This window comes from Vulpes lagopus, chromosome 6 (genome assembly GCF_018345385.1).
Source record: "Vulpes lagopus strain Blue_001 chromosome 6, ASM1834538v1, whole genome shotgun sequence".
Lineage (NCBI taxonomy): Eukaryota > Metazoa > Chordata > Mammalia > Carnivora > Canidae > Vulpes > Vulpes lagopus.
In genome coordinates, this window is record NC_054829.1 from 58,711,494 (window position 1) to 58,736,645 (window position 25,152).

At 39.2% G+C, this 25,152-nt stretch overlaps 1 pseudogene; it reads right to left on the bottom strand.

Annotated features, from left to right (window-relative positions):
* The window catches only part of LOC121492439, a 155,609-nt pseudogene that overhangs the window by 2,753 nt on the left and 127,704 nt on the right, over positions 1-25,152 (bottom strand).

Genomic DNA, 25,152 nt, shown 5'->3' on the forward strand with positions numbered 1-25,152 from the left:
TGCTAGCGAAGTACTGTTCTCTGACATTCCCAGCTCATCTTTACCAGGCAGGAATCCTCCAGGTTTCCTCCCTATTTTACCAGTCAGCTTCTCTGAGTGTGAATAACCCAGAAAATACACCTGACATTGTCCTAGTTCCTGGATTTATGAGACATCCTCATCCTTGAAACCTCCACTCCTTATTCAGTATTTTCATTTGGCCTGGCATTTTATAAGTCCCATTTTCATCCTTAAATAGAAACTTAGAAGTGCCTCTTGATCTATACCCTAGATCTCAGCCTTTTAAATTGAGGGGTTACTTTAATGTTCTCAAGGTTATAGTTACACTAGGAAGTTTATTTTGTATTCAGTATTAACATGCTAGGTACTGTGGTAGGGACTGTGGATGCAAAGATGAATGAGACAAAGTTCTGCCTTCTAGAAGCTCATAAAATACTGAGAAGACAGGCAGCACTAACTAAAACACAGGCCATTCTTTGATAAGTGTTAAAACAGAGGTATTAATCAAAATTCTATGAAGTCCCACTTCTGGAAATGTATCCTACACATTCATACATACTTGTGCATGTACAAAAGGACACACAGATCAGAGTCATTCACTGCAGCTTTGTTTGTGATGGTAAGAGTTAAAAAACATCCTGAATGTCTACCAACAAGGACACTCTATGTGGTTTAATAAATGCTCTCTATATACTGATATGGAGTAATCATCAGGATATCTTTTTATATGAAAAAAAGCAAACTCCAGAATATGTGGAATATATGTTGCCTTCCATATGAGAAATGTAGAAAAATAAGAATATGTATTAATGTTTGCTTTATATGCATGAAAACATTGGGAAATCCCTTAAGAAACCAATGCAAGTGCTAATCTATGGGGTGGGGGTGGGCATCAGGGATTAGTGGGGTGGATGGGAAAAAAGGGTGAAACATTCTCAATGTATACCTTTTTATGTTAATTTAATACATGTGAATGTATTATTTAAAAATCATATTAAATAAACTTAAGTCATAACATAAAATTCCCCCTCTCTACACTTTGTATTCTCTGAGGTATTTACTCAAGCTCAGCTATTTCCATGTGGGATAAAGAACATTACATGGGACTGGACAAGGAGGCTCTGAACAGGAGAAAGAAGGCTTCTTAGAGACTACCGGATTTTTCTTACCACAATCTTAGACCCAATCTCTCATGAAAATGATTTGGAGCAGAGCTAGGAGGAAGAATACCGTTCTCTTCAAATTTCTCAGAAATGGAATATCTTATAAACAGGACCTATGCCAGACACAGGAACAGTTTAAAAAGTAGATTTCATTCTTTAAACTTCCCCAGATAAGGCTCCTCCGAGTGGCCCCCTCTGGTTTCGCATGAGAGCTTTGTAGGAAGGGCATGAGTTGCCCATACCTTCAGTTGATCTGCTTAAGTCATGAAACTGAGCAAAGTGAACATTTTCTTCTATAAGCTTTAAATAAAGGAGTTATGCTGAGTTATAAATAAGAGAGATCGGCTCCTTGCCAGACAAATGATACTTTTTTTTTGATGAGGCTGTGGCTCTGTGAATTCTCCAGAACACCACATTCAGGTGATGTGGAGAAAGACAGTGGGGTAGGATTAGATTTTTTTTAAAAAATATTTTATTTATTTATGCATGAGAGACAGAGAGAGAGAGAGAGAGAGAGGGAGAGACAGAGACACAGGCAGATAGAGAAGCAGGCTCCATGCAGGGAGCCCGACATGGGACTCGATCCCGGGTCCCCAGGATCACACCCTGGGCCAAAGGCAGTGCCAAACCGCTGAGCCACGGGGACTGCCTGGGTAGGATTAGATTTTGAGAATTCTCCAGTCACCGCTGTGAACTGAGACTATGAGATTATGAAAGAAGGAGGTAGAGAATAAATAACTTGGGAGAAAAATGATGATTTCATGATTATGAAAGATGATGTCAGAAATTTGTGGGAGAGTGAACCAATCATTACACAAGCTACCCGGTGACAGAAAAGGCCACTGGTGTTGAGGAGGAACTTTACTGCCCTATACCTACCTTTCTGCACTGATTCTCCTCACTACTGCTACTGTTACTGCCCTTGCCTTTTCAGCTCACTGTGGCTAGGTTTGTTCCTAAGACTACACCCAAGTGAAAACCTCTGGTTCCCCAGGAAACTGGTGGTGAGTGTGGCACGGAGGTGGATGAACATCAAGGCAATGACTCACCACCTTCCTTTCACCAGTTTCTTTAATTGTGTCCCCCCCATCCCCCCAGATATCATTTACTCTTTCAGCAGGTTCAAATCAGTCCTCTGGAAAGGGTCTGAAAAGTTTGGATTTAGATTTTGAACATGTGAACATGTTAACAAAGCTACTGCCAGTGATCAGGGCCACTTGTTACATCGCAGCAGTAAAAGGCATTCAGGTGAGAGATAATAGTGATGATAGGTATTTAGCCCAAATGTACATCAGTTGTAACTTTTTCAATGTATTTCTTTTAGCAGCTAATTGAAATACTTTGTCAGTGAAAGTTTTGACATAACAAACATATATGTAACAACACGGAGAAATTAATTAATTAATTAATTATTTTTTTAACATAGAGAAATTTAAATAAGAGATACATCTTAACAAAACGATGGCTTTATTTGTACTCCTTTTGTAATTTTAACTAAATATTGCAGGGAGTAGTCCTTATTTTAAATACTAAGTATAGGGCCATTTATTATCTACAATGTGAAAATATTTCAGGGGTCTTGTGATTAACGCCATAGTATTTAGACACAGTTTATAGAGACTTCCAAGCAAAGACAAGAGGCCTGAGCGGATGGTGAGACACCTGACAGAGATCTACATGTACAACCTGGGGCTGAATCCAGACTTGCTCAGATAAGCCCAGGTCTAGCTCCTGCCTTATCAAGAATGTCCCTAAGTCAACATTCTCTGCACCTGGCCCAAAGCTGCCTTATGCACTAACCTCCAGGACAAGGTTGCCAGAGAAAATACAGGATGCTCGGTTAAATTTAATTTCAGATAAGCAAAGATAATATGTAGTATAAATATGTCCCAAATATTGCATGCAACATACTTAGGCAGACATATTCCCTAGCTCTTCTGTGCTTATTCTCTGAGGCAAGATGCCTCACAGATTTAAAACCCTCAAGTCCAGAATTCCAATCTAGCCTCACAGTTTGATTCTCATTGGATACTGCCTCGCCCTCTATTGCTTAGGCTTGTTTTCTCCTAACAGAGCATTTTATTCATACTGCACATTTTCTTTTTTTTTTTTTAAGATTTTATTTATTTGAGAGAGAGAGAGCATGGGTGGGCAGAGGGGCAGAAGGAGAGGTAGAAGCAGACTCCCTAGCTGAACAAGGAGCCCAATGCAGGACTCGATCCCAGGACCTTGAGATCATGACCTAAGCTGAAAGCAGATGCTTAACCTACTGAGCCACCCAGGTGCTCCTCATTCTGCACATTTTTAAATAATTTTAAACATCAGTAATTAAACATTAGCTGCCTGGAACAATTATAATTTTAGAGAAAATTCAAAAACTCACTTTATTCCCCACCCCTAACCCCCACTCCACCAATTTTGATTTTTCAAAGTGTATCCTTGGAATTTGATGCTAGATTCAAAACGGTGCACAGATGTGGAATAAGACTTTCAGACTAAGTTTGTTATCTTGAGGTTGTTATCTTGAGGTAAAGGTAGCTATGCAAAGATTTAATTTGAAATTTTCTAAGCCAAGCCAAATGCCACCACTACTAAAATCTAGCAACTAAGGAAATGGAATAGCATTGTGGTAGAATAAAGAATAAAAAACGTAGAGCTGGAAGGTTTGGGGTTGAGGCCTGGCTCTGTACTTGAACTAGCTGTGAGATCCTAGGAAAGTTATTCAATCTCCAGGAACCTCAGTTTCACCCTCATTAAAATGGGGATCATAGGGCAACTATGACAAGAGATACTGTGTGTAGGAATGGTTTGGAAACTTTAAGTCCAATCTAGATGTTTGCAGTGGTGATGATGATGATAGTAAGAATAGAGGCCAAGGGGCACCTGGGTAGCTCAGTCAGTTTAGCATCAGATTCTTGGTTTTGTCTCTAGTCGTGATCTCAGGGTCATGAGATTGAGCCTGGTGTCAGGCTCCACACTGACCCTGGACTCTGCTTAGGACACTCTCTCTCTGCCCTTCCCTTTCCTCACTCACATGTGTGTGATCTCCCTCTTAAAAATTTTTTTTCTTAAATAGTGGCCAACACGTAGAAAGGCACTACAGAAAGTCAGTTGTCAGAGTATTTTAATTCAGATCCTAAATTTTTTTCATGAGAATTTATATACATAGGAGTACTTTTTAAAAGATATTTATTTATTCATGAGAGACACAGAGAGAGAGAGAGAGAGAGAGAGAGAGGCAGAAAGACAGGCAGAGGGAGAAGCAGGCTCCATGCAGGGAGCCCGATGCGGGACTCAATCCCAGGACTCTGGGATCACAACTTGAGCCAAAGGCAGACACTCAACCCCTGAGCCACCCAGGTGCCCCAAGAATACTGTTCTTACACAGATTGGAAAATGAAAAAAAAACCCAAAAGCTAATCCAATTCCAAATTTTTAGAAGAAGGCTTACTCAAAGATTTGAGTCTAAAAATGGGATGCTGGGCAGCCTGGGTGGCTCAGGGCAGCCTGGGTGGCTCAGCGGTTTAGCACTGCCTTCAGCCCAGGGCATGATCCTGGAGACCTGGGATTGAGTCCTGCATCGGGCTCCCTGCATGGAGCCTGCTTCTCCCTCTGCCTGTGTCTCTGCCTCTCTTTCTCTCTGTGTCTCTCACAAATAAATAAATAAAATCTTAAATAAATAAATAAATAAATAAATAAATAAATAAATAAATAAATAAATAAAATGGGATGTTTAAAGTAGAACATTTATTTAGAATCATATTGAAAAATGGTTAACAGAAAGGCCCACTGAGAAACATTGGTTTTAAAGCCTTTTACTTTTATTTTGGGTCAACATTCATTCAATAATGAGCCCATTTATTTTGTAAAAGCCTCAGACACATTATTTTTAAAAGTACTATTATTTACTACTACTCCTCCTCCTCCTATTATTATTATTATTAAACATAACAGCTGGGACTGTCCAATGCACAGAGAAGGCTTTCATGAGGTCCCAAGAATACCCATTTACTCAGAGATAAAGCAGAGGGAGCAAAAGAGATTTGACCAGAGCTCCTTTGATTCCGTTTGAGCACTTCCATCCTCTGCTCAGTGAGAAAGGTGAAGGCTGCAGGAGGACTGAGCCATCAGGGAGCTGAATGTCAACTCTGATTGAAGAGTATTTATCCCTGTTTAATTTTACTTCACTTTTAAGCACACAACCAATACATGTGTGTTATAGAAAATAAGAGAATGTGGATGAGCAAAAAGGTGAATATAACAATCACCCCTAACTCTAGCCTCCAGAATTTTTAAAAAGATTTTTAATTTATTTATTCATAAGAGACACACAGAGAGAGGCAGAGACACAGGCAGAGGGAGAAGCAGCTCCCTGCAGGGAGAGCTAGCCAATATTGCTTTGGTAGCATCAGATGCTGAGAGAAAATGGTAAGGTATTCTCCTCTGCTGTACCACAGACCACTGAGCACCACTGGCCCATCTGGTGCTCTAGGGTTTTGTTGGTATCACCCTGCATAATCTGGAGTGGTTGTGCCCAGGAGAGGGGTGGATGCCTTGCTGGTTGTGCAGAAGGCAGTAGTTCGGAGAGGCACAATGGTAGAGCTTTAGCAGGACCTAGCAGAGAGGCAGCAGTATTCTACTTTAGAGTAGATATGGTTGTACTTGTAGGATGCAAGTACATAAAAGCATAAAAATGGCATCTTCCACAAGAATTATAACCAAGCATATATGAGACACAATCCAAGATGTGTGTGTGTGTGTATGTGTGTGTGTGTGTGTGTGTGTGTGTGCAAGGCAAACTCTAGAGCAGGCTCCATTTTAGCCTTCACATCTATTTCCTTTTCCCTAAAACCAGTCCTAAAAGTTGTTATTAAAGTGATAAAATGATGGGTCTCTCCTGGCATTTGACTAAGCTACTCGTGGACTCAAAGCCTCGCTCAAGGTCTGTAATACTTGGATTGGATTCAGGCATCACCATTTCACATTCCAGAATTTCTGGGCTAATATTACTACTTATCTTCTATGGTTGTTAGGGGATTAAACAATATAATACTTGAAAAGAGCTTAGGACAGCACTGGATACGGAGTAAACTCTCCTCAGTATCAACTCTAGTGTGACTGCTGTCTAAATTTGCCTTCCAAACAGGCCCCATTTGCTACCTAGTGGGTGGTGAGAGAGATTTAGGTTTCAATTGTGACTCAACATTTACTAGCTTTATGTCCTTGGACAGATTAATTAATTTCTTGATAATGTGAATTATCCTTATGAATGGAGCACACTGTATGCCAGACATTGTACCATGGGCTGTAGACCCATGGACAAACAACCCCAACATCACCCTGCCTACAGAGCACTCAGTGCCTGGGGGTAGGATACAGGCAACTAAATAAGCAGAAAAAAGCAAAAATAGTGGAGCTATAAGGATAGCACATGTATCCAGCTCGAGTTAGATCAATGGTTAATAGACTGATCAAATAAGTCAAGAAAGTAGAGAGAACCACAAAAAATGTTACCTACATGTTTTAAATGTTCTATTTTAACATAAACAGATTCAAGGTTGCCAAGGAACAAGGGAGGGGAGGATGAGGAATGATTACTTAAAGGGTTCAGGGTGTTCTGGGGTGACGAGAAAGTTTTAAAACTAGAAAGAGGTGGTGATTGCATAACATTGTGAATGCACTAAATGCCACTGAGTTGTACACTTGAAAATGGTTAATTGTATGTTACATGAAGTTTACTTCGATAAAATATTATATAAATGTACATCATTTTGTCAACCTTTTGGTGTATGGCTAAGGACTCTTTACATATGTGCCCATGGGATCCCTGGGTGGCGCAGTGGTTTGGCGCCTGCCTTTGGCCCAGGGCGCGATCCTGGAGACCCGGGATCGAATCCCACGTCAGGTTCCCGGTGCATGGAGCCTGCTTCTCCCTCTGCCTGTATCTCTGCCTCTCTCTCTCTCTCTGTGACTACCATAAATAAATAAAAAAAATTACATATGTGCCCATAACTGAAGCCCCAGGTCATCTTTCTGGTATAAATCACACCCAGAATAAATGTATTCTATGTTATTTCCAGCTTTAATCTATTTAAATTGGGATAAGAATTTAGGTACCTACAAATCTTTCTCAGTAGAATCTGTTTAGATATCCGGGGTTTTTTCAGATTTATAGCTTTTACATCCATGTGACAGTAATTTTTTAGGAGCTTATACTAAGGAGCCTGCATTAGTTTTCATAGAAATAATAACTTTCCTTCTGTACTCATATCTTATGAATTTATATAATATTTCATTGAATAACATAATTTTAATACCAAGTAAAACTGGTATAACATAGCTTGCAACAAACATGTCTGACTCTAGTTAGGCACCTGACTAAATTCACCTTGTGGGAGCATAAGTAAGGTGGATGTCCTAGAGTGTAGTTTACCATCTTTCAGCAGTGAGCTCAGGGGCTGGAGTCAGTAGGCTTTACTAAGGACATGATGAGTTGGTTGAGTGGAAGTCAGTTTTGAGAACATTTACAATATAATAAATGCCCCTAGAAGGATATTTAACCTGGATTTGGGGAAGTGATTACAGTTGAGACCGAAAGGTTTGGAAGGACTTGACCAGAAGAAAGATTGGAGGATAGCGTTTTAGGCACTGGAAACAGCCAGAGAGAAAAGAGAGAGTCTATAATAGAAGGTCAGCAAGAAGCCTGGCAGGTTGTGATGTACGGAGGGGAATGTGTTGAAAATGAAGCTTGAGGAGGATCTTGCAAGCCATAAAAAGAAAGACTTTACTTTAGGAATGGTAGAAATCCACGGAAAAATTTTAAGGAGATGACTGACATAATCAAACTGGCATTTTAGAAAGACCCTTTCCACTGCTTTCCAGAGGATAGATGAGAGATGATGGGTGGTGGGGCAGTGGATGGCTGGGGACACTGGTGAGTGATGGTGGTGGTCTGAACTAAGTGTAATGCTATAGGCAGTGAGGGAGAGAACACTGCAGGATGGAGGAAAAGACCTGGTTAAAACCCATGTGTTTCTGGCTTAGAGGTGGTGTCATTTACTGACATGGAATAAGACTAGGTTTGGGAAAATGAGTGCAGCTTGGAACATACTGAGTTTCAGTTTTAGTTTGTTAAATATTCTTTTATTTATTTATTTATTTATTTATTTATTTATTTATTTATTTATTTATTTGGCAGAGAGAGAGAAAGAGAGAGAGAGAGAGGAGAGAACGCCCAAGTAATGGGAGAGGGAGAAGTAGGCTCCCTGCTGAGCAGGGAGCCTGACAGAGGACTCGATCCCAGGACCCCGGGATCATGACCTGAGCAGAAGGCAGATGCTTAACTAACTGAGCTACTCTGGCCCCCTGAGTTTGATGTTTAAAGACACTATGGGGTGTCCATTTAAGTAGTTAGACATGTGACTCTAAAGCTGAATTTCAGTCATTAAACGTGGCCCAAACGTCGGGTAAGGTAAGGAATGGAGATACGCAATTACTTTTAGCAATGAGGAGCACTCCAGTGACACTGGGGAAAGCAGTTTTAGAACGAAAGTGGGCATGGGTGCCAGATGCTAGTGGGTTGAGGCATGTAGGGGAATGAGGAAATGAGTATATGTAGTTGATCATTTAGAGAATTGGGGCTTTGAATGGGAGGGCAGCGTAGGGGAGTGTAGTAGCTGCAAGATGAGCAGGGGGTAAGAACAGTCAGTGAGAAGGGCGAAGGGTATAAATAAAAACAAGAGAGGGACTGGGAGAGGCTTAAATGGAGAGAGCATACTGGCAATGGGGTGCTGTAGTGAGAGGGTAGCACATAAGCCAAGCGTGCGTGCAATGAGACTTGTACTTCCCCTATTCTCTATGCGCTGGCTGCCCCCCCCCTTCTTTTATCTCAGTTTGTTCTTATCCACAATATGACATGGCCACTTTGGTTTGTGCCTTCTTGGTTGCATGCCTATAGTTTTAGAAGGCTTTCTATGTAATTCTGGATGAAGTTTAGGAACTAGGGTAGATTGGCCTCGTGTCTCATCTGTCCCCACTGCCCCCAGATGGACACAATGCATACAGTGAACTCCCATCTGGCTTATTCCTACCCTCACCTTCTCTGGCACATTCAGCTGCTCGGCAGAGGTGATGGGCTCCTAGCCACCTCCAAGTCATCCACGTCCTCACTGAGACTTCACTCCAACTATCCCAGCCTTCCTGTTTCTTTCACTCCTCAAAGATTCACTTCTGCTCATTGTGAAGAGGCTCTCTTCTCCCAGTGGCCTTGTTTCAATGTTTATCTTTAATAGTGAAAAGTGATTCTCAACAAATCTTTGTTCATGCTGCTGACTTTTTCCATACACCAGGCTTCTAGAAGTAAACATCTAAGGAGGAATAAGAAAGCTGGTTTCACATTCGGCACTGGAAGGGTACAGCTCTTTTCCCACCAGCACAGTACTCACTTTTCAAGTTCTGTTGGTATTATTACAAACAAGAAAGAGGCTCACTCCTTTGCTGCATTTTCTATGTGGCATCATGTCCTTCATCTTAAAAATATTAGCCACCTAACTGCCTACAGTGTTGCACACTATTCGTAGAGAACTACGTAGATTTGACCACCACGTTCTAAAAGTTTATAGTCCAAGAAAGACATACCAATGCAGACATGCATACTTCAGAGTCACCCGAAGCAGACATATGTTGGAACTAGCCCAGACAAGTCTAGGGCAATTACATTTAAAAGATCAGGACCAGGGATGCCTGGGTGGCTTAGCGGTTAAGCGTCTGCCTTCAGCCCAGGGCATGATCCCGGAGACCTGGGATCAAGTCCCACATTGGGGTTCCTGCATGGAGCCTGCTCCTCCCTCTGCCTCTCTTGTGTCTCTGCCTCTCTCTGTGTGTGTCTCATGAATAAATAAATAAAATCTTTTTAAAAAAAGATCAGGATGAAAGTACACTTATTATATAGACTGAGGAGGGAAGAGACCAGTGGACACCAGCTGGGACAGCCAGCCTTCACCTGGGCCAAATATAAAGAACAAGTATGTGATCTGCTCATTCCTTCTGAAAGTCTCTATCCTAACCTACTTTCTCCTCTCTTCCAGTACTCAGTAACTTGTGGCTGCTCTCAGAAATGTACTGTATCACCATCTGCTTGGTTCTTTTACTTTCTACCCATCTTTCCCATATTACCTTCCTGTTCCCCAGCTCAGCCTCAGGTCCCGAACTGTCCCTGCCCTTGATCAGTGGGGATGGTGGGTGGCACTGGTTTGAAGAACTCACCAGATCTTCTGGAGATAGTAAACCTGGAGCTGTGTTTGGGAACACGGGCCCTGACCTGACTGTGGCCCTCCTAGACCTTGTCTGCTGCTCACCGGTCAGCATCATCTTCAGGTATGCGCTCATCTGGCTGGGCCGCCTCCTACCACTCTCCACTGCAGCTGTCCCACCAGTGCCCACTTCCCTGATACCACAAGAGAGCCCATTGACATTCCAGGAACAAATCCAACCTTGGCTGCCTCATTCCCACCAAGGATAAAAAACATTAATAACTTACTATCTTTCACTTACTTTTTGACCCTTCCATTCCTGGCCATGAAAAGACACATGCTATAACTTATTCCTGAAAAGATCTGATGACACATGTGGACAAACATATTAGCACATTATCACTGGCATCCAGACTAATATTCCCTGTGTGCTCGGAACAGGCCAACAGGAGAGGGAAAAGCAAAAAACCTACCTGCTTCATTCCAGGTCCAAGAATGGTGTTTGCCCAGCGGCATCCAGAAAGCCAACTACAAAGGAGGAAAATCATCAGAAGTCAAGGGGGTTGCCTTAAGAATATTAATTTAATATAAAGGCACCGACTTCAATCTTGGGCAGATTTGTGTCCTGCGGAGTATCTATTCCCTTTGACCAATAGTCTTGTTCTTCTTGAGTCTGATCTTTATCTGTTTTATTGTGTTTCAGTTATGAAGGTAGTAGAAATGAATTTTTTAAAATGTAAATAGCTCCCCTTCCCCATATGAACCTAGATCTGAAAATAAGGTTTTTGATGATCTGGCTACTGCAGTCATCCATACTAACTCTTTTACCACTGACTGAGAGTTAATTATCATCAAATATCCATCCACTGAGGGTGAGTTACAGGTTATGGCAGGTGTTTGGGGAATAACACTAATGCAATTTATTTTACTGTTCACTCATGTCAGAGTAATCAGCTAATAAAACAAGGATTACAGATTAATACTTTTAACATTTTTGTTTGGGGGACGCCTGGGTAGCTCAGTTGGTTAAGTGTTGGATTCTTGGATTTGGCTCAGGTCATGATCTCAGGATTGTGAGATGGAGCCCTGTGTGGGGCTCTATGCTCAGTGTAGAGTCTGCTTGGGATTCTTTCCCTCTCCCTCTCCTTCTGCTCCTCCTCTTGCTTAAACTTGCTCTCTTTCTCTCTGTCAAATAAATAAATAAAGTCTTAAAAATTTTTTGTTTGTAAGTCTCCTGTCCCATCCACATTAGATTTAAATATTTTTTCAAATTAAATTTACTAGTTATATTTCCTGTGCATGAATCACATAATTATGTCCTTTGCCCATTTACCCACTGAGGTATTGGTAATATTCATAAATATGTTTGAAGAAGATTATCATCTTAAAGTGGGACTACAAACCCTGATTTTCCCGTAGGGTTCCATGCCCCACTATCCTTGACTGATGTCTGAAAGGTTTATGGCTTACTCCATTCATACCTAAGTTGGTATCCACATTCACTCATTCACTCACTCATTTATTCATTCATTCACACATTTATTCATTCATGTATTTGTTATACGTGGCACACAGACTCACATGTAGCCTCCAATGAGTCCTGCTTTCTGGTGTTCACCCATGAGTGTGGGCGGGACCCATGACTTGCTTTAACAGTAGAATATTGTAAAGGTGATGCAATGTTCCTCCCATGATTGTGTTACATAATAATGACTCTGTCTTGATGGAAGACTCAACCTAGAAACTGACCTTGCTGGCTTAATGAAGTAAGCAGCCATGTTGGGGAAGCCCACATGGTGAGGAACTGGGGGAAGCTTCCAGCCAACAGCCAGAAATAAGCTGGAATCCTTGGTCTTAAAGCTTCAAGGAAATGAATTCTTCTAAGAATGAGTGAGCTTGGAAGGGGTTTCTTCCCCAATTTAGCCTCCAGATGAGAGCACAGTCCAGAAGAAACCTTGATTGTGGTCTTGTGACACTGTAGAGGGGCCATCTAAGCCATGCCCTGACCTGAAGAAACTGTGAGATAATGAATGGGTATTGTTTTTCACTACTAAGTACATGGTCATTTGTTGTACAGCAATAGAAAACAAATGCACTGTGCTATGCTAAATACCAAATAGGCATTCTCTCACTTAGTACCTGGAGTAACCTCATGAGCCTGACACTAATATTATTCCCATTTTACAGATGAAGAAATCAAGGCTCAGGAATTGAATTCTAGAACATTCTGCTCTCAACCACTGAACTCTCATTGCATATTTCATTTTAATGTATTGCATTTCATAAATTCAAGTTTATCATGGTTTAAAGTTTATCTCCTGATCATACTGACTATATTTAAGAAAGGCTTTACTAGGCAAACCCAATACGCAAAGTAAATGTTTTTATAAATTCAACATTACAAGGAAATTTCCTATAACTCTTTGGTGCTATATTTTTACCATGTATCTCAGAAAAATATTACTAGATTCAAGAATAAAAAAGTTTCTCTTTTGTGTTAAAGTAGTGATAGAATGTAAACTATTTAGAAGGGAGAACAATTATGGCTGATACGAGTTGCACATCCCTGGGAATTGATCTGGAATTAAAATAGTCAAGCAAACATCCATTAGAATGTGCTGGATCTTGGATTCTGTCTTTAAACTTGCAGCAAGACAAAGACATTTCATCTTGTGTCCTCATTTTCCCATTTCTGATCAGGTACAGAAAAAAACTGGGAAGTGGTGAGATTTAGAGTTGCCTTTTTTAAAAAACAACTAATGTCCTATTTGGTTCAGTGTTCTGAGAAGCTGAGATGGGATTATGACCCCACTACTGTGTCTTCTAATGAGAGTTCTTGCTATTCTGCATTTATCAGATGTTAATTATTCATACTGCATGATTGAGGATTTTGGAGTCAGAGATTCACCTGCAATGTTTGGAATACCAGTGGAGGCCTACATCAACATAGAATTTATAAAGCAGCTGGTGCTAGTCAAAGCTAATGACGGAATTTCAGTTTAATAAAAAGACCCCCAACTGAGCACACCATCTTGAAAAAAGTATACTTATCAAACGGCTTTCAATCAGTTCAAGAGAGACACCTTAATTGGGAAGAGGAAGATTTGCAGAGTAGTTTGTCATTGTGCCAAGTCCAGATCAATAACTGCATGTCTGCTTTTTGGTAGATGTAGCTTTTGCTGTCTATTAAGTAACCACATTTACTTCCTCTTCATTTGGGTAAACTCTGCTTCATTTCATAATGTTAAATAATATCTTCTCTTAATTCCCATCTGTGTTTTCAAAATAAATAGAAGCAAAATTTAGATTTACAGAGTGATTATAAAGGTCATTTTTTAAAAAATTTAAAATAAATTTTATATTTTTGCAATAAGAAGGCAATGCTTATGGAATTTTAATATTTTCAAAACTTGTTTTGAAAAAAATTACATGGGTAGAACTAAATTATACTAGTTTAACTATAAGAAGAATATTCTGAGCAATGATAATCTGGATTCATATAGAATTATTTGGAGAAGACTGTACAGAATCATCTACTAATAAACAAAAATAAAATGGGTTTATTTTTAGAAGAAAGGATTTGGAATACTACAGAATGTAACTCAGTCATCAAGTCTTAGTTTCCTTATTTGTTCAAAGGAGATACTCAATTCAAACAGGTGACTTTCAAACTTGTCTCAGTGGTACATTAGAGGACATTATGGACCAGACAGGTCAGGAGGAGGCAGAGAAGATGATGATAATGGAGCAGGAGCCCAATGTGGAGGTCAAGGCAAAGCTTGGGGGAGAGAGGGCTCTAGTTCCCTTTCTTACTCCAACCAGAGCAGATCTTTTCTTTCCCTTCTTCCCTCCATCTATTCCTTTCTTTATTCTTTTTTTTAAATATTTTATTTATTTATTCATGAGAGATGGGGGGGGGGGGTGGGCAGAGACACAGGCAGAGGGAGAAGCAGGCTCCATGCAGGGAGCCCGATGTGAGACTCCATCCTAGGTCTCCAGGATCACGCCCTGGGCCAAAGGTGGCGCTAAACCACTGAGCCACCTGGGCTGCCCCATTCCTTACTTTCTTCTTTCCTTCCTTCCTTTCCTTCCCTCTCTTTTTTATTCGTTCTTTCCCTTCTTTTGTGTTTTCTCTCTTTTCTGCTTCCTTCTTTCCATTTTTCCTCCCTCATTTCCTTCCAAAATCTATACCTATTTATATAGATCATAAAATAACACATAGAAATATCAAGTTTCTGTATAAGATTTCTTTTTTGGAAAATGGGGTTTTACTACTAAACTATAGTTTGAAAGTCAGTGGACTAGATAATTATAAGTCCTTTTCCTTCTGTGAATTTCTTCCTTCTAGTAATTTTTCAATTGCCATTGGGATTCCAAGATCCAGGAACAAAATAGCAAGGGAGATTGAAAATATTTTAGAATCCACAACAAATATCTATCTTGTATGAACTGTAGTTCTGTTAAAAGCTGTAGATGAAAGGGCATCTTACAGACTCCTATAGAGATATGGGATTATGACTAATAGGTTTAGTTTTTTCAAAGTAACTACACAGTACACAGCCATGCTCTCTTTGGCATTTCATTGACTAGATGATGTGTAGGCAAAGTGACAGAATTATGGCCTAACTTAAAAAATGAAAAGTTTCTTGCATTTAGAGAATCATATACTATAAGATTCATGGATACTCTGAGATCATTTATATCATTTTATATATTCATTTATCCATTAAATTAATAAGTTTTTATTGAATCTGAGTGTGTGTCAGCCACTATGTTAGGTGTTGAGGTTATAGTATACTGTCCCTATCCATATAGAAATTATGTTTTAGTGGAGGAAAGAGCAATTAAACCCATAATCATACACATAAGCATATAATTACATATTTTTATGAGTGCTATTAAGTAAAAGAGCAGGATTCACTGAGATCATGTGTTAGAGAATACATGAGAACACTAGGCTGTAAAGGGTGAAAGTGATTTGTCTCAAGTCACTGAGCTGAGCATCACAGAGCTGGCACTAGACTCAGTCACTTGTTCTTTGTTTCACCAATTTGACTGTGAAAGGCTAATGCTAAGTGATGGAAATCCAAAATCCATGAGCTCCTTTCCTTGCTTCCCCATCATTTTGAAATGTTGGGCAGCCTTGGAGATACCTAAATATCTGCACCAAGAATGGAAACTTCAAATTTTTGAAAATTGTTTTCTTCTTTGGTTAAGATCTCTTTGCTTATAGTGTGGTGGCTAGGGGCTGAAAATGGTTTGCAGAGGTAACAAAGTCCATGATAAGAGAAAAGAAATTACTTAGTAGCCATAGAAAGACTACTAATTATTAAAATTTTCAGGTTGCAGCCACTTCAACAGCTTCTTTGAGTCTACTTTGCTGTGAAACAAGTGGTTTTGTTCCTATTGAAGATCCAGTCAAAATGTACACCAATTTCCCTTACAAGCTTTAAAAAAGACGTTATTTTAAGGTAATCTTTACATCCAATGTAGGGTTCGAACCCACGACCCTGAGATAAAGATTCGCGGCTCTTCCAACTGAGCCAGTCAGGCACCCCTCCATTATAAACTTTTACCCAGATAAGTTTACCAGACTTATCAACTAGAAGAAAATCCCAGTTATAGCATCATTATTAAATTATTAGCTAACAGCAACCAAAATGAACCCATTCTCCTCTTCGGAAACTGAAGCAGTTGAAATATGGATAGCAGCCCATAGAGATAGCAAAGAGTTTGATATTATTTTCTCCTGAGAGAACCCGAAGAGTAGGGATTGGATGGTTGATGGCAAATCCAAATACTTTCAAAATCTAACAAACACACAACTAAAAAGCATCCTTTCAGGAACACTGAGGAGCTTTGCCTATATGGATGCCATCTACTTCTAGAAAGCACCTGCCATTAGGTGGTACACTTTAAGTCCTTTCTAGTGTTTGATGGAATAAGTGATTGATTTGCCTCAATCCAGACCCTCAACCATAGCCAAGTGCAATTCTTTTGAAATGTTTTGTTTTTACATATTTTATTATATTCAGAAATTATTTCCACATATGCACTATATATAAATCTTTGCACTAATGAATAAATGGGATTCTATCATACATGTTGGGGCTTTTGGGTGTAGACTAATTTTTTTCCTTTTGTTTCTGCAAACCTCCTTCCTCCTCTTCTGTTTTCCTGCTACTCCAAACCCTACCACAACCCATGTCATCAAGTTAGCATGTATCTTTGCATATTTTTCCTTTTTTAAAGATTTATTTATTTTAGAGAAAGATGGGGTATGAGAGTGCAAGCACAGGAAGGGGCAGAGGGAGAGAGAATCCTCAAGCAGACTTTCCGCTGAGTACAGAGCCTGAGTCAGGCTCCCAGGAACCTGAAACCATGACCTGAGCCAAAATTAAGAGTCCACTCAAATGACTGAGTCACCCAGGCACCCCATCTTTGCATATTTTTATCCATGCTCATATAGTCCTATGTAAACATAAATATGTACATAAAAGTATATATATTCCCATACATGTGTTTTGGGCACCATTTTTTAGAAATCATATTGTATACCTTTTTGAGATCATCTTATATAGTCTTGTCCTGCATTTGTCTTTCTCGCTAGAAAATATCTCAGGAGAATGTCCCCAAGTCAACTGGCATAGTTCTACTTCATTTTCTACTACTTCTGGTGCCCACGTACCATGACTTATTTTGTTTTCAGTTTTCTGCTATATTGAACAACGCTATGATTAGCTCCTTTGTACATTTGTCTTGTGTACCAGGGCTCTTATTTTTATAGGAGAGCTTTCCATAAGTGAGAACTGAGTCAAAGGATGTAGCTATTTAATTTTAATAAATGTTATCAGATTCCAAAAGATATAAAAATTCCCATTTCCACCAGGAATAATGACAGCATTTCTCCCTGCATCCATACCAGAATGGATGTTATTTTTTTTTTTATTTTTGCCATATCAATGGTTAGTTTAAACCTCGCTGTTACTTTATTTTCCATTTCCCTAACTACTAGTGATTTAATCTTTTCACAAATCTGTATGCCATCTGGTTTTGCTCCTCTGCAAGTTGGCTATTTTCTTTCTATTTTGGGTTGTATGTTAGAGGAGCTCATTGCATAAGAATCTTATATTTTTCATTTGTGCACATTTTTTTTCTAAATTTCTCATTTGCCTATTTTTGTTATCATTTGAAATATGTATTTTAATATACCTAAAAGTATATATCTTCTCTTTTACAGGTTCTAGGTTTACTTTCTTAGTTATGAAAATGTCCCCAAAATGTACATTCTTGAAACATTTTTATCCTTTATTTTTTTTAATAAAAATTTTATTTATTTATTTGACAGATAGCACAAGCAGGGGGAGCAGCAGGCAGAGGGAGAGAGGGAGAAGCAGGCTCCCATCTGAGCTTGATGTGGAGATTGATCCCAGGACCCCAGGATCATGACTTGAGCCAAAGGCAGACGCTCAACTGACTGAGCCCCCAGTCACCCTATCCTTTTATTTTTATTTAAGCTTTTAACCCATTTAAAATCATTTTTGTATAGGAGTTCAACTTGTTTTCTATATCAAATCTTTCTATACCATTTCTATACCACCCTTTTTTCCACTGAATTGGTCTAACATTTTCATCATATATTAAGTTTTCATATATATCAGAATCTATTTCCTGATTCTATGTCCTATTCTGCTGATTTACCTATTCTTATGCAAATACTTGATTTGTTTTCAGTGCCTTTATGAGATCTTCAGATATTTGACAATGCATGTTAGACCCCTGAATATTCTTCTTTTCCTTCTATTTAAAATATGATTGAGTTGTCTTGTGTACTGTTAGAGGGAATGCAAACAGATGCAGCCACTGTGGAAAACAGTGGATGTTCCACAAATAGTCAAAAATAGATCTACCATATGATCCAGTAATTCCACTACTGGTGATTTACCCAAAGAACACACACAAAAAAAAACTAATTCAAAAAGATATGTGTACTCCTATGTTTATTGCAGCATTATTTATAATGGCCAAATTATGGAAGCAACCCACATGCCCTGGTAGATGAATAGATAAAGATCACACACACACACACACACACACACACACACACACACACACTGGAATATTATTCAGCCATAAAAAAGAATTAAATCTTGCCATTTGCAACAACATGGATGGATCTAGAAAAGTATAATGCTAAGTGAAATAAATCAGTTAGAGAAAGACAGGAAACAACAAATGTTGGAGAGGATGTGGAGAAAGGGGAACCCTCTTGCACTGTTGGTGAGAATGTGAACTGGTGCAGCCACTCTGGAAAACTGTGTGGAGGTTCCTGAAAGAGTTAAAAACAGAACTGCCCTACAACCCAGCAATTGCACTACTGGGGATTTACCCCAAAGATAGAGATGCAATGAAATGCCGAGAGACCTGCACCCCAATGTTTATAGCAGCAATGTCCACAGTAGCCAAACTGTGGAAGGAGCCTCAGTGTCCATTGAAAGATGAATGGATAAAGAAGATGTGGTCTATGTATACAATGGAATATTACTCAGACATTAGAAACGACAAATACCCACCATTTGCTTCGACATGGATGGAACTGGAGGGTATTATGCTGAGTGAGAAAGACAAATATTACATGGTTTCATTCATTCGGGGATATAAAAAATAGTGAAAGTGAATAAAGGGGAAAGGAGAGAAAATGAATGGGAAATATCAGTGAGGGTGACAAAACATGAGAGACTCCTAACTTTGGGAAATGAACAAGGGGTAGTGGAAGGGAGGTGAGCGGGGGGTTGGGGTGACTGGGTGACAGGCACTGAGGGGGGCACTTGACGAGATGAGCACTGGGTGTTTTTTTTTAAAGATTTGTATTTATTTATTTATGAGAGAGAGAGAGAGAAAGAGAGAGAGAGAGACGCAGAGACACAGGCAGAGGGAGAAGCAGGCTCCATGCAGGGAGCATGATGTGGGACTTGATCCTGGGTCTCCAGGATCAGGCCCTGGGCTGGAGGTGGCATTAAACTGCTGAGCCACCTGGGCTGCCCATGAGCACTGGGTGTTATGCTATATGTTGGCAAATTGATGTCCAATAAAAAAATACACAGAAAAAAAAGAAAAATGAAAATAAATAAATAAATAAATAAATCCGAGAAAGAAAAATACCATGTGATTTTAGTCATACGTGGAATTTAAGAAACAAAACAAAGGAACAAAGGAAAAAGAGAGAAAGAGACACAGAGGCAAACCAGGAAACAGACTCCTAACTATAGAGAACAAACTGATGGTTACCAGAGAGGAAGTGGGTGGAGGGGGTTGGGTGAAATAGGTGAAGGGGATTAAGAGGACATTTATGATGAGCACTAAGTGATATACAGAATTGTTGACTCACTATATTGTACACCTGAAACTAATATGACATTGTATGTTAACTATACTGGAATTAAAAAAATTTTTAAATACAGTTCAGGGGCGTCTACAGCTCAGGTCATGGTCTTGGGGTCCTGGGATCGAGCCCTATATCAGGCTCCCTGCTCAGTGGGGAGTCTGATTCTCCTTCTCTCTCTGTGCTCTCTCTCAAATAAATAAATAAAATCTTTAAAAAAATACAATTCAGTTATGTTTTCAGGTGTTTGTCCCTTTAAGTAAACTTTAAGGCCAATAAGTGTAAGCAAAAGTTGTGTTTCCTGGACAAAAGCTTTAGGAGCTAGCATATGATATGCCTCATCTTCTTTTCCTATCTTGGTGATGGCAGAAGCACTGATTGAGATGAAACTTCTTTCAGCCTGGGTTCCTAAGTGACAACGATGAGCAGAGCCACCCTCATGATCCATGCTGGACATGTAGAATCAGTGAGAAATAAAGTTTGGTTATGTTAAATCACAGAAGCTGTAGGGTTGTTATTGCATATCACCCAGCTCATTTCAACCGATGGGACTCTTGTGAGGCTTGGGTCAGATCACACATGTACAGACACATATTCTAAGATAACTTGGAACCAAGTTACAGATCAATTAATGTAGGGAATAGAATTAAAATTACTAGCAAATAGCCATGATAAGGAAGCTACTTTCAAGTCTGGAGACAAGGCTTTCTGGCCGTATGGTTTAATTTCAGGTAATTAAGAAGATACATGCACCAGAAGAAGTATCTGACTTGTGTGCTAAATGTTGTAGTTAAAAGTTTAATGCCTATAAAAATGCAAACCATTTCACACCGATAAGAAGATATAAGGAAGGAAATATAATAATATAATATAATATAATATAATATAATATAATATAATATAATATATATTATATAATATAATATATTAATATAAGGAAGGAAACTTAGAACACTTGAAGATGATGAGTCAAATCAGTGATTGAAAACTGATGGCCCATTGTTCCAAACCTAGGGCATAGGTGTGTTTTACTTTTATCATAATGTTTTAAAATCAGGGAAACACGCATACACACACACACACACACACACACACTCACACACTTCTGGCTTCTCTTGGAAAAATTGGAAGACCTTGCAACTGTGAGATTATATTTCCGCATGACTTAAATCTCCAGAGCTGAGTAACTGCATTTTCTAGTTCCCCAAGGCCCACCACCTTGGTTGGTTTTATACCCAATCCACTTTACCCACTTACATTTCCTACTGGTCCAGGGTTGTATATGAAGGTGTGACCCCTCACTGTGGCAAATGAAAATTTGATTATTTCTTGAGTAGTAGGGTACAGTGAGGTCTAGGTACAAATAAGATAACTCACTATGAAGGAAGGAAAAGCTTTGATACCTTTCTGTTAAAACTGGCTAGTGGAGGAAGAGATATTTCTCTTCCTGCAGAAAAGAATAAAAGTATTCTTTATTGATATTGATATTGAGGTATCAATAGCAATTTTCATCAACAACTTAGTTCCCAACCACATGAGATAATTAATTCTCTCCGCCCCCTCATAGAGTGGGAATTTCAGAAATACCATTAGGAAATGAATTTAGGAAAACATTGGCAAAATCTGTCATCTTGGAAGAATCTTCATACAACAAGGTACTGAATTGTCAATAAAACCTTCTAATTGAACCTCCTCCATCTTCTTCATTTGGGAAGGAGTATCTAACACAGAAGAGAGGTTGGACAGAAAGGTCTAGAATCCAAATTGTTCACTGTGTAATTCCTATGCAATTGTTTCAGCATTATCTAAATTCCTTCACATTCATGTCCCTTAATATCTCTCCAATGTTAATTACATGCCTCATTTTGGCTCCAATGTTCATTAAAAGATAAAATATCTTCATACCATTACCATCTTGCAGCATGCTAACTGGCCTAGTTTTCAAAGGCAGACTCTCCCAGTAAAAATATGCCTCTTGTTACATGCGCAACCAGTAAAACAAAAACAACCTGCACGATTTTTTGAAAGATTTACTTTTTTATTTGAGGCAGGAGGGGCAGAGGAGAGGAAAAGAGAATCTTAAGCAGACTCTGTGTGGAGCACAGAGCCTGAAGCCTGACCCGGGGCTGGATCTCAAGAACCTGAGACCAGGACCTAAGCTGAAACCAAAAGTCTGACTCTTAACCAATTGTGCCTCCCAGGTGCCCCACAAAAGTGGCATGTATAATTTAATATAACCTTACTTTAGATTTCCATGGTATCATAACTGTTTTATTAATGTCCTAACTTAATTCAATGTACTGGAAACCAAGGTGAGATCAGCTATTGCTTCAAAGTAACGACTGTATCTTTGAATTACCTGGAACTGACAGTGGTTTTGAGAGTGTGGCATTCTTGGATCTTTAATGAGATATTTCTATTTGCTGAATTTTTAAAGGTTCTGAAGAGTTGGTTGAGAAAGAAGGGAATATGGAATATCTGATTGTAGATCATCCAAAACCCAAATTTATCTCATCAATAAAATGCCACTTCAGTTCTGCTTTTTTGCTGGAAAAGAGGTAGAAATTTAAAAAGGCGTGAAGAAACCTCATGAATTGAAGAGGGAGAGACCTTCTCAAATCAGAGATGAGATTTTTCACCTGCATTTTTCAAAGACAGACTTTTTAAAAAATTAATTTAACTTTTAATTTCAGTAGCTTGGGGATCCCTGGGTGGCTCAGGTTTGGTGCCTGCCTTTGGCCCAGGGTGTGATCCTGGAGTCCCGGGATCGAGTCCCACGTCGGGCTCCCTGCATGGAGCCTGCTTCTCCCTCTGCCTGTGTCTCTGCCTCTCTCTCTCTATGTCTATCATGAGTAAATAAATAAAGTCCTTAAAAAAATAATTTCAGTAGCTTGAATACCTTAGAAAACTGCATTAACATGGATAAATTTTATTTATTTGAACACTGATAAAATTAAAAATATATTTTCTTCTTCAAACAAAATAAGAATCATCTTCACAGACCTGTTGTATAACTTCAGATGAAATAAATACAATGGTGATATGAGCTGTTTGCTATTTTCACTCTAGTTATAGTGAAAAAGTTCTGGATCCTGGATGTTAGTAGTTTCCTTTAAAAAATACTCTGGAAACCCTCCACAAATGAAAGGAATGTGTATAGTATGCAAATTCAAAGTGTGCTGTCCTCATTTACCCAGTGGAATTCAAAATAAGCCCCAACTTGTGAGCATATTAAAGCAGATTGAAATGGATATTAGCGGGATTTGTAAGGAGAAGCACTCCAGTCAGTCAAACATGCTATGCACGAGAACTTTGATAATGTTGTTTTACTGATAATTACCTGCCGGCTGTCACTTCAGAGTGGGATTTCATGCAGGTTCCAGTATTTAAATATTACATTCAGAGCCAAGCCTGCAAGACACTTGTACTGATCTGGCCATGTCCATTTTATTTCACAATTATCCGTGTCTTTCTTCATGAAAAGCAATGCAGTTAACTCTCTTTTAATTGTGTTTGATCTGTGTGGGCCAGAGGACGTCAATACCACACTCGCTTCCCTGGTCCAGGCAGACCAAGCAGGTCCTGCCTTCTCTCCCTCTCAGACACTGGCCAACCCCAGAATCACTGGGAAGCGGCGCTGCCTGGCTGAGCATGAATATTCATCCGACCTAAGAAACTAGTCATGGGGGCAAAGCAAACACCCCACACTTACATTAACTAAAGGTGGTTTAAATGGAAAAGGCCAACTGACTTCTGCCTGGGGCAGCTGGTGCCTGAGGGTCTCAAGTCCCCTAGGGAACTTCTTTTTCTCTGCCACCCCTGCCCCATCCCACACAAACACCCCCCCCCCACACACACACACAATACTGAACTCCTAATTAAATTTAACAGTTTCAAGAGTTTAAACTGTATATCTTTTTAATTGTGTCCTACTTTGTATTGGCTGATGCGCAAGTCTGAAAATGGATATTACAGCTTTTTATGATATAATATCACCCTAATTGGTGCTTCATAGGCCGTGGTTGAATTCTTTTCAATTAAGCTCTAACATACAGTAACTGTTTCTCTCAGCAAATGCTGGAAAGCCATTCACAAGAGAGGACTGGTACTGCACAATTCCGAAGTACCTTAATGTGTCAAAAATGTTTTGTGAAGAAAGCTACACTGTAAATGCAATCACCTACATTGGTGTTCCCATTGTTAACTGGGAGTAAAAGTATTGCTAATTGTCCTGCGTTTTAGCTGGGTTTTTAAAGCATTATGTAGCAAGTACACCGGAGGGTCAATTTGTGAAGTGAAATACTTAGCATGCAAAGCGTAATACAAGATGCTGTGTAATACTTGACCTCTCAGCATAATAAGTGTAGCAGTGAAACGCTGTGCATTCAGTATTCACTGAATAGAGCCTTCGCAGTGGAACAAAACCAGAAAATGTTCTCTTCATTCCTTTTTTTTTTCACTAAGCGAAAATTATTCTTTATAATGGCCATTGCAGCAATTAGCTGGCATTTGGTAGAATAAATGTGCAGAAATAGCAATTTCTTATTTTAAATGAGATTTTGTATGGAGCCTGCAAATTACTTGAGGTATATGAATAATTGTGCCTTAGCTTTATGCTACAGAATAGGGTGTGGGTGGGTATAAAGATTTCCTATTTGCAGTTAAATGTTTAGACATTTTATTATTTTAATTTCACTCGCAGTCTGCCTGGATTGACCCTGCTTTCCCATTGATCATTTCATGTGCTCCTGGAAGCAAGTGTGCAGATGGCGGGAGACTCCCAATTAGTGCACTATGTTTTTTATGAATGTGACATGTAAGTGCAATCAGGTCTCCTCTGGAGGCAATGGCAGTATTTAGTGTTTGGGACCCTAAATCGATACAATTTAATAATCGGCATGGAATGAACATTTATCAATATTCTCTGTAGTCAAATGCAATTGGAAACTTCATTAAATTTTTATCCAAAGTTTTTCACCTTATTGAAATGCATTCTTCCAGGCATTCATGATTCATCTAATTAGCCTTAAGTAGGGTATTTTTTCCTCTCTCAAAGTGATTCAGTTAATTATGTCCATATATTCATAATTATAAGGTGGATGAGTTGGGTAAAACTGAAATTATGAAATCTGCAGAGAGATTCTATGAAGTTTAGAATGTAAAACATAAAATACGGACGGGTAAAAGCCAGAGCAATGAAATACTTTGTTTTAATCCCCCTCAGCCTACTGTACTCTGCCTTCTCACAGAATTTTGTGTATTTATTTATTTATTCACTTACCATTTGTAATCCAACAATTTCCAAAAAACTGACTTGAGGCAAACCCATAACAAATAATATACATAAAAAGTAAAT